The 11,531-nt window shown below is 34.1% G+C and overlaps 1 long non-coding RNA gene across 3 annotated transcripts in view; it reads right to left on the minus strand.

The window, feature by feature from the left end:
- Positions 1–11,165, minus strand: part of LOC129231402 (uncharacterized) — a 38,115-nt gene extending 26,950 nt beyond the window's left edge. Inside the window, exons 1-3 of one of the 3 annotated variants that reach the window (XR_008581251.1) lie at positions 10,791–11,165; positions 6,405–6,639; positions 4,123–4,198 (exon numbers count right to left, since the gene is read on the minus strand). This is a non-coding gene — a long non-coding RNA (uncharacterized LOC129231402). Of the gene's footprint in view, positions 1–4,122; positions 4,199–6,404; positions 7,062–10,790 lie in introns of those variants that run through there. The other 2 variants (XR_008581250.1, XR_008581252.1) reach the window with 2 other exon arrangements.
- Between the last annotated feature and the right edge of the window lie 366 nt (positions 11,166–11,531).

Raw genomic sequence — 11,531 nt, forward strand, 5'->3', positions numbered from 1 at the left:
CTTATACTACCTGTAAGTAGCATATAAACTATCCTATTAGGATTGATAATATGTGTTAAAATGTAGCCTTCTTGAAGGTGTTTTGAGCCCAAAACTCTCCCACCTTCTCTGCTGCGCCACTGTCATTGGCAATTTTTTTTTTTTTTTAAGTAAGATGTATTTTTTTTAATTTAGAAATAAAAATTGTTTTATGATTCCAAGTCAAACTTTCATAAATTCAGGTATTTGATGAACGCCAGATTAAAATTTCATATCAAAAGTTATAGTAAAATGTGGAGAAATACATGAGCTGGTGAAAAGTGTTTCAGACTGAATACAAATTCAAATATAGAGGGTTTTTATTTAATATTGCAATAAAAGTATTTCTCAATTTTTGAAGGTAAAAAACGAAAATTACCGAATTTTTATCGTGAGAACCAAGAGACATGGTACATAAAATTATATAAAGTGGGAAATTGTTCCTGCAAAATGCCACTTTAATCTAAAATTTTATAAAAATTCTACTAAAGCCATAGACATTTGTATTTTGAACAAATAAAAATTTTAGAGTGGAAGTTGAAAATTTCGTTATGGAAAATTAAACAATTACATGTTTTTGAAACAAATAGCGGGGCAAGGTTTCCCGAAATATTTCTATTAACATAAATAAAATATGAGCGTATCCAAGAAGGGGGCAGGGAGGGAGTTATCAAACCTTATCCATTTCTTTTACAACATCAAAGGTAATTTAGAACTTTATTTTTTAAACTTGAAGTTCTGAAAATTCAGGGGAAAAATCTCCTCACATAATCGACAATTGTTTATAATTCTTTTCTGTAACTTACTTTTTGAGAAATCCTGTAGGTGAAACCAGAAACCCCATCCCACCCACTGATGTCACCAAAGATGACCAATAATTTTGTATTTAGGACTATAATTTCGAAAACATTTCGTGGGAGGGTACCTCTCCCCCCTTCAATAATATTAAGATCGCTTAAAATTTGTTTTTAGAACTTCAATCATGAAAATTTTCTGGGGAGAGTCCCTAAAACCAAACCCATATCGTAACTTTACTAATGATGGCTTACAATCCCGTTTTCAACACTTAAATTTAAAGAAAGCTCTACGCTAGAGCTTTTCAACTACCCACCCCAAAATCACCAAAGATCGTAAAAAAATTGCACTTTTAGAGGTGATTTCAAAATTTTCTCAGGGAGAAGGGCAAATCCCCTTTTTATTCTAACATCAAAGAGAGTCTGAAATAACGTTTTTAGAACTATAAATTCGGAATTTCTCCAGGAGATCACCCTCACCTCACCTCCACCAACATCAAAGATCATCACCAATTTCAATTTTGAAAAATTGCCTGAGCAGAGTCGTTGTGAACCAGATCCCTTCCTCTAACATTCTTAAAGCTAGTATAAACTTGCGTTTTTTGACGTCAGTTTTGAAAAATTCTGAAGGGCCCTGGAACCTTTCTTCCTACCAATGTCATAAAAAATTGCATTTTCAGAACCTCAATATTGAAAATTTTCTGGGGGTTAACCCCCGTACCCCCCTCGCTCTTAAATTGTTGAAAATTGCATGTTGGGAATTAAAACTGGAAAAATGGGTAGTAAGCAAAGAGGGGAGGGGGGGGGGGAGAATATAGAAGAATCATAAAAATCACATACAAGCTCTAAAATTATATTCACATGCATGAATTTATGAGACATACAAATTTATCTCTATGAAGAAGTCCGCTATTGTTGATTATCATACAAAAACAAGGGCCTCTTGGTAATATTTGCTACGATCCCCGAGCTGGCTTAATCTGGCACTGGCTTTTATAACCATTCAGAGCGACTGTTTCCATTACGGCAGTTTCTGCGCATATTTTGGCATTCTGAAATTTTTAAATGTCAGAAATATTTATTAAAAAAATAAATAAAAGTTGTAGAGTTATAAGAAGGATTTTGCGCTGTAAAAACTTGTCAAAAAATACTTTAAAATGTGAGCTGTGAGAGAAAGGGGGGCACTTGTAAATGTGGTATGTTATAGGATACCATGATACACATTGCTAAAATAACTAAATACAGAAAATCTTAAACTATTCTCACTAATAGAAGCCTTAGTCTTACCTCTTCATCAAACTTTTAGAGCAATGCTGTCTGTTGTGATAACTACTTTGCCTAGCAGATGTTATATGAGGTTGTGAGAAGCAATGAAATGTAAGTGGCAAAATTCAAAATTTGGCATAACCATTACAAATAGTAGGTGAACCTCTTCTCTGTTTTGGGGCAACAGATAGTACTAGTAGCCCTGTTAGGTTTGGTTATACAGCATGATTTAGAATAACTTTTCAATGAAAGCCTACCTAGGGTCTTATCTTTAAATGCATTTTATTAAAACCTTGAAAATGTCTACTTAAATCCCTTTGCTTCTCATTGTCTCATATGTAATTTTTTCACTGCCTCCTTCACGTGAAAACGCTTTTTAAACTAACCAAAAAGCTAAACTGAACTTTTGCAAACCATCAGGTAAATTCAGGACAATGTTTGAATTTTTTCTTACTGAGTAAAGAATTACATTTATTATTGAAAGTTATTTCTAAACACTAAAAAGTTTTCTACAACCAATTTATAAAATTTATTAATTATTTTTTAAATTGTTTTTTCCCCTTGTCTATGTATAATAATAATAATTATTTTTAGTGTTACTAAATAATTTGTCAAATTTAGTGTTATAGAACAGTTAAAGGATATAAAAAGGCACAAAATATATATTATTTTAATCAAAAATGTAAGTTTAAAATCCTTTTCTTAAACTCTTCATGAAGCTTAAAAGCAGTTATATAAATCTTTACATTATAAAGTATTGTTTGTACTATGTAGTCCTATACGTTTTTCTTAAGAGCGTGTTACAAAACTTTAAAACTTGATGAAGAGCAAGATCATGTGCTTGGGGAAAAATATTTTCTTATTGACACATTACTGACAATTTAAATTATAGGCACAGTATAGGCTACAAATCCTTCACGCAATTGGTATCTATGTAAAAGTTTCGCATAAAAAATGAATTTTTCTTGGAAATATGATGATTACCCACCTTTTCAAACCTTGCTCACATGTGCCCCTGTGGAGGAGGGGGGGAGGGCACATGTGAGTGAGCCTGGTCTTGAATTGTTTACATGTACCTCCTACAGGGGCACATGTGAACAGTTAAAGACTTTTTTTACAAAAATGTTAAGTTTTTTCTCTTTTTTTATCTCAAAAAATTATATGACACAAAGAAAAGACTAGTCAATCATGGAGATATTTTTACTTTAAGAAATGTATAATATTTTTTTGTAAAATAAAGAAATGTAAAAAAAAAAAGTTAATATATCCCACACTTTACCCTATATATGTATAAAATTAATAAACCAAAAATAGATCTTTGAACGTGTCACGCAAAATGGGTTTCGCCTCGAAAGGGCTGTGCCAAAAAGGCGGCTCCAAAGCAGGCCTGCGCGATAGCCCTATTTCGCCTTTTGATCACCAGATTACTTACTAGAAACGGTTTCCTCCAGTTTATACTTTGTTTTTATAGAGAATACGCGAGAGTTTTGCTTTCAGAAGTTTTGAAAAAGCAAAGAATATCAAGCTGTTTACATTTAAGTTAGGGATGCCAGGATTCAAGTTAGAGATGGGCAAGCAATGGAAAAATAAGAGAGAGGTGTCCTTCAGAACCATTAACCTTGTGCTACGTTCCCAACCCTATTATAGACCTATAAGGAATTTCATGGACTAGCATCCCCCCCCCCCCCCACTGGATTCATTGTGTTTTTTTGCAGCAAAAAAGACATTCAATGAAGTACTAAAATAAAAGTGCATGCAATTTTTTTGAAATAAAAGGGGGTGGGGCGGTTCATACCATTGATATCATGTATTATTTCTTTACACACATAAATATTTTGTTTTTGAATCTCACTGCAGTATTTTTAAATGATACAGTGAAACCTGTGTAAGTCGACCACTTGCAGTGCACTACTTTATTGGTCAACTGGAACAGGTGGTCAACTTACAGAGGTTTATTTATACGATAAGGCTAATTCCATGCCTGAAAAAGGTGGTCAACTTACTGTATTTTTTAGAAAATAATGTGTGTATATAATTGTACTACCTTTCCTTCCTGCAGATCTATTTCCAGCCAGTTGCTTTGTATGTTTGTAATGGAATCTAGCTTTCACTCCACATAACTAAAAGAATATAAAGAAAACAAAGGTATTAGAGGGAGGAAGGAAAATCTTTTTAAAAATAAGATTTCAAAGTGAGTTTTGGCACAAATGTAAACACAATCACAACTGCATTAATTTCTTAAGGTAAATTATAAGGAAATATAGATGGATGCAGCAGTACTTTCTCTGAAGAGTTGGAATTTCAGCAATATTAAATTTCAAAAAACATTAGTGAAATAAATTTTAGAAAATGAATTAAATTTTGTCAGTCTATTTTAAACCTTCAGAAAATTTATGTTAGAGATTTTCAAGTAGAAATTAAAAAAAAAAAAAAGACACTGTAATCAAACTAAGTTGAAGAATCTTCAGATATTTGAAAATTCTTGCTATGAAAATTGTATCACTTCATTCAAAACAAATAAAATTTTTACTTAAGATATAGATTGACACACATAGCTCGAAGCTTTTTAAATAATGGCTTTTATCATGTGTTCTCTATTAAATGTGATGAAAGTATTCACATCAATAAAAGCTTACCCTTGAAAGTGAACTTTACTAATGTCTGTGACAAATTACTTCTTAACAGAAAGAATTGAGTTATTTATCTGCTACTTAATTAAACTTCTTGAATTAAAGGAAGGTAGGTCAAAACCAGGTCCAAAAATGTTTTTGTTTTTTCGTAAGTTGCTACTTTAATAACATTTTTTGAATTTATATTTGAATGATTAAATCTTTAGTTCTTATCTTAAATATTTTCCGATGTGAAAGAACAATATTTCCAGTTATTCACCCGGTTTTGACCGACCTGGTCGGATAAAACCAGGTACTAAAAGAATAATTTTAAAATATTACTGTTTTACTACTGAAGCATTTATTTAGAACAACAAATTGGTACATTGGCTCTCCTGCGCTGAGGAACATACATGTGTTAAAAAGTCATGGCATATTAAGTAAAGTTGAATTTAATATATTTTGAATTTATGGTAAACTAAGTGTATTGTCCAGATTTGTATGAAGGTTTAAAACAGAGATAACAAATAAAATTTTGATCATGCTTCCTCTGCATTGCTACATGCTTCATGTGCATATCCTTTACCACGAAAACACTGTATCCAACCTTCTAAATATTTAGACCTGGAGCAGTACAGCTCAGAGCTCAGTACAAAAGATACATGTTTTGTCATTCTTTGTCATCTTCATTTGATGCTGATGAATCTGTTTTAATGCTGAACTTCTTTTTTCTCCCTGTTTTAACATTTTTTTTTTTTTTCAGAGACCTCAAACAGTTGTTTCTGCTTTGAGGTTTTCCATACTCATTTTTTAGTCTTTTTTTTTTTTTCTTCTTCTTTCAAAATTTCACTTTTAATTTACAAGGTGAAGAAGTAAGAATTATTTGCCTCCCTCGCCACTTGTTGGGTTTTATTATACCTTGGGCTTTTGTACTGTGGGAAGTCTGTTTGATTGAGAAAGAAGATACAATAGTCTGCACTAGATCCTGTGTCGACGTTGAAGGTTGCTCAGAACATCGATTTGTTGTATCTCATCCTTTTTGCGATTATCGGTTTGTAAAGAAATCTCAGAGTCTGAACATGTTTCAACTTGAGATTGCCTAGGCAAAGAATTATCAGTTATTCATAATACTACTTGAGGTTCTTCAGGTAAAGAATTATTGGTGATTGATGACTCAACTTCAAGGTAAAGGATTTCCCCAATCTCCATTGATTTTCAGTCATACCAGAAGGTGCAAAGCGGGGGATCTGGAAATGCATAATTGTTGAATGAGTGGATCCCAATTTTCTCAAACCCCTGAACAGCTGTCCAGCTGTCTGAGGAATCGCTGCCCTTGAACATGCAGCTCTGCAAGGATGACAATTTTTTTTAATTATTGCGACCTGGATACATGATTTGCCACTTCCGTAATTCCAGTTCATAGAAAACACTTAAACGTGCCAGACACATAAAACATTTTTACCATCTGCAAGATTATTCTTGCTCTTTAAGCATTTATAATTTACAAGTTAAACTAATTGTTTCCATTTCACCCAGTAAAATAAAAGTTGTCCAAAACCAGGCACTATCCGATCTTGTCCGACCCTCAAGGTCACGGTTTTAGTTGACTGCGCCATTAATCAGAAAAGAAATCTTAGCATATTTCAAACAAAATCTAAAACCTGGTTAATAATTCAAAATAACAGCTGAAAAAGGTGTTATCAAATGTTGTACTTACCTAACGGAAATCTTCAGGAAATTAGAAGCTACAAAGTAAAATCGGTGGAGTAAAAATCAAACTTTCTGCACTTGAATTTTTCCAAACACTGGCATCAACAAACAAATAAGCTACACTGCCTTTCTCTTAACCCCAAATAACATGACAGCAATCTGCAACAAGTTTCATGCACTTTCCGAAACCTAGAAGTACTAACTCAGACAAAATTGCCAGGTCCTAGTTTTATTCAACTCTCCTACAATGAAAAACATTTTCAATAAAAATAATCATTTTTTGCATGATGGTCCAAAGAAAATAAATTGCTACTTACGACACACATAACTACTACTTACATTAACACATGCCAAATAACATGACTGAAAAGAAAAAAACAGTTGAGAAAATTAAAGCTCTAGTCAATGCAATGACAATTTGTCAACAAAAAACAGTGTAGAGATCCTCATTGCTCTTGACAAATAAGATGTTATCAACATTTAAAATATTTAATTAAGCTGAGATAAGCTCTCAGTTCTTTAGAGACTTGATGGTATCAAGTAGGGCTGGGAAACTTTAAAGTTAACTTTTAAAATGTACATTCAGCCAGTCTTTAACTATTGCACTGAAGCACTAGTTTCTGCTTCTGCTAAAGCTTTTAGAGTTTTTTAAAACTAGATCTTGAGCCAGCACTGGAGGAGTTAAAACTACCCAGTGCTTGCTTTATAATTTTTGACTAAAACTGAACCAGTGGAAAATGTAATACAGAAAAAGGCTATCAAATTCATATTGAATAATCAAAAAAGGAAAAGAAAGCTAGGGTTTTTTGGTTGAATTAGCAAAATATTCAGAGTATTTCAGACTAATTATGTCGAAATTGTAGAACATGAATCCACCCTAGCCTGAGAACCATTTTTATTGGTTTATGCCACTGTTGCCTCCATTACTAGAAAGCATAGCAGAGATTAAAGAGAATCTAGAAATGGGAAATGAAATCAATTTCCCAAAATAAACCACAGAGGCAGACACAAAAAATATGGAATATATTGGGTGAGTGCAAAAGTTTGTGCGGAGTTGCAATAGATGGCGTTAGAACGGGTGTAACGTGTTGTCATTAATACCACTATCTACGTAAGTCAGATCGTTGGAAAGGTGACATGTGCAGCTTTCATTCCAATCAAAATAATTTGTGCAGATACAAACTGCTTCGAGAAAGATTACTTTTAAAATGAGTGTTGATAAAGTGCATTTACGGCATGTTATGCTTTACGAGTTTCGGAAGGGAATAAACGTTGCAGCAGCCGTAAAAAACATTCAAGACGTTTATCAAGATCAAGCACCAGCTAAACGAACTGTGGAAAAATGGTTCGCAAAATTTCTTTGCGGAGATTTTAAACTAGAAGACGAGCCACGCTCAGGTCGACCTTCCGACATTGATGACGACGTTTTGCGTTCTTTAGTTCAGAATACTCCGCGAATTTCAACAGAGGAAGTTGCTACAGCACTTAACGTTGACCTATCAACCGCTTTTCGGCGTTTAAAAAAAAATTGGATTTGATTTAAAGCTCGATATATGGGTGCCCCATTTGTTGATCGAGAGCAACAAAATCCAGCGAATTTCTGCTGCTGTATCTTTACTCGGGCGGCTCAAAAACGAGCCGTTTTTGGATCGATTAGTGATGGGCGATGAAAAATGGGTCCTGTACAACAACGTTCAGCGCAAACGCACATGGAAACAGGCAGGTGAACATGGTGAGGCAATGGCAAAGGCCAGTTTGCACCCGATGAAGGTGATGCTCTGTGTTTGGTGGGATTGCAAGAGTATAATTTATTTTGAGTTTCTCCCCGCCGGCCAAACGATTGATTCGGACAAGTACTGTCGTCAATTAACTAATCTGAACCGAGAAATCAAACAGAAACGTCCGAGTTTGTCAAATCGCAAAGCCGTAGTCTTTCATCAAGATAACGCTAGACCACACGTTTCAAGACAGACGCTACTCAAACTGAACAGCCTGAAATGGGATGTCCTAACTCATCCACCGTATTCTCCTGATATCGCACCATCGGATTATTGCTTATTCCGGTCATTGCAAAATCATTTAAATGGAAAAAAACTTGACTCTTTGAATGCCTTACAAAACGTCGTGTCTTCGTTCTTCGAATCTAAACCACGCAGTTTTTATGATCGGGGCATCCGTATTCTGCCAGAACGTTGGAAGAAGATTATAGACAACGATGGAGAATATATCATTGATTGAATAAAGAGTTTTGCTTGCCTAATCACTGTATGACTTTCTTTCACAAACTCCGCACGAACTTTTGCACTCACCCAATAATACAAATACAAAAGTGACAACCAGCAACAGGCTCTGGGCCCAGCTAGGCTGGTCCAAGTCAATTTACAATCCCCAGTGAAGATCAATGGCCCTCTTAAAACTATCTACTCCCTTGCTCGTTACTACCTCTTCCGATAAGCTGTTCCAAGGTTCCACTACCCTGCTAAAATAATAATTTTTCCTAATATCTATGTTAGCCTGAGATTTAAATAGCTTAAAACAATGACCCCGTGTCCTGTTTTCAGTGCTAAACTTTAGCCCCATAACATCTTTCATTTTAATAAATTTAAACAACTGAATCATGTCCCCTCGGTCTCTTCTTTGCTCAAGACTGTACATTTTTAGCATTGTAAACCTGGAATTGTAGTCTAAATGAGAAAGTCCATTTATTAGCCTTGTAGCCCACCCTTGAACCCCTCCCAATACATTAATATAATGACAAGCATTATATTGAAACACACTTTAACTATATCTTACACAGAGCATGGTTCAACAAACAATGGGGGAAATAAAGAATGGGGAATGAATAAAATCTAAAAATATTTTTAAAAATCAATTTCCCAAAATAAATGGCAGAGGGCAAATTTGAAAGATATGGAATATCAATAATAATACATTTTAGCAATACCTCACACAGTGATTAAGTCACCGTCCCTTTTTGATATCATTAACAAAGGGAATACCACCCTTGAGATGAAAATCTGGCTCCAACTTGGGGACCGAAAAAATGAGCTCCTCCTTATCTTCTCTAAATACGACAGAGAAAATAAATACAAAAGAGTATAACAAAAGAAAATGAAACACAACAAAAAGAAATGAATGTGGAAAAAGAAAATAAAGCATACCTGCAAAATATCCCAAAGACAGTTTGGGTCATATTTTCTGTTTTTCTCCCCCGATTGTACTTTCTCACATTATAGTTTATAATATTTAAATAAGTTTAGCAGAGATCTGTGAAGATCAAAGAAACTAAGGTGAGTTCGGGTAAGTGCATACGCTAATTTTCAAAGATCAGTTTCTGAAGGATGGTGCTCTGTTAAAAAATCTTGTACATTTACCAAATTTTTAAGCTTCATTTTCAGGTCCTTTCTTAAGGTTTTTAAGCATATATTATGTCAATAAAACCACTAGCAGAAGCTTTAAGATCTCTTTTAAGGCACTTCTTCTAATGGTCGCACTTTCCCCACATGGCGGGTTAAGTGCAACTCTTGGCCATCTTCATCATGCATTTATATTTACATTGAATCAACCGTAATGCTACATTGTATTAATGAATTTTAGACACCTATATGTAATATGTATAGTTATTATATATAATTATGATTTTTAAGAATGACTTGATCCCTCATACATATTTTAATTTGGCCAATTTACAGAAGAAATGGTCCAAATCTCCTTTCTTGATTTTCTAAATATTTAATTTCATCATATTTTCTGATTTCTTCAGCCAGTAAAGCGTTAAGGTTGATTGCTTTTAAACTCATTTCGGTATTATAATCATTGCTTCAAACTAAACTCTCTGTATTTTTTCTACCAACTGAAGAATCACAGTAACTCTACCAAACGAAGATATCCAACCTCGCGTAGCTTTTAAATGATCTACAAAAGTTCATTTTGGAACGCCAAATTACCAAACTGCTGCGTTGAAATTATTTAACTGACATCTCATTTTTCAGTTTTTAAGACTAATGTTGCTTAGAGGTTATCTTTCAAATATGATTTCTTTTGATCCCTACTTTCGAACATAGGTTCTCCCCATTTTCCAAATTGACCGCACAACTGGAATTGAGTAAGAAGTTATTGAAATGGGTAAATAAAGAATGAACTGAAAATAGAAATTATAAGCAAAATTAAAGGCAAAATCATGGGGTCGCACTTGCCCCACAATATGGAATGCACTTACCCCATCTTACTTTAAAAAAAAGGGAAAGTGCGACCCCTCTTATAAACAAAGTATGGTTACAGTAATTAATTAAAACACATCACGTATGTTAGTAACAACTTGATACTAAAAATACCACTTACACTTGCTTACTTCAGTTATTTAATATGACAACAAAATAAATGATACTCTAACCTGCTCAATCTTCACTTTAGAGTTCTGTACCAAACATTTAAGTTATCACTGATTGTGTTTTATCTATGAGTACCAGTGCCAATCTATTCTTATAGGAATTAGCACTACACATTCTCCCAACATATTCAATGCATGGCAGAAGTCTTTTCAGGTCAGCATTCCCAAAATTCTCAGAGGACGCACTAACCCGAACTCACTTTAGACGTTTTTCTTCTTCTGCTTTTTTTGACTATAAAGCATTTCAACTCATGTGACCGAGAAATCATGCATTTTTTAGACTTATTTATCATGATCTTCTTGGTCTTGTACATTTACTACCAACTGAAGAAGCTTTTTTCCCGTAAACTGTCTACGTTGCTCCTAGTTCTCATTGAAGCGTCCTCTCCTTGTTTGTCAACAAAGCAACGTAAAGTAGCTGTTGCCAGATTCAACTCCCTATCAGCGGTGAAAGTAAGAATACGGGCGAAGAAGAGCATTGTGACTGCAGGAAACAAAAGCACGTGATTGTCAGTTTAAGAGGTGAGGTTTTAGAGTCTGCAGTTCTTTTGCGAAACTAGATAGTTTCTTCGATAAAAAAAGAGAAATGCTCGTACTAATGAAAGTAGTCTTATAAAGTTTTTCTGATTTTCAAGGACACGATTTTATAAAAGTTGTTCGACTGATCTCCTTGTATAGCAAACAACGAGCAGTTGTTTATATGTACACAACTCATGTGATATCACATCGCTTGCTACCAAAATG

The sequence above is a fragment of the Uloborus diversus genome, chromosome 10 (assembly GCF_026930045.1).
Source record: "Uloborus diversus isolate 005 chromosome 10, Udiv.v.3.1, whole genome shotgun sequence".
Taxonomy (NCBI): Eukaryota; Metazoa; Arthropoda; class Arachnida; order Araneae; family Uloboridae; genus Uloborus; species Uloborus diversus.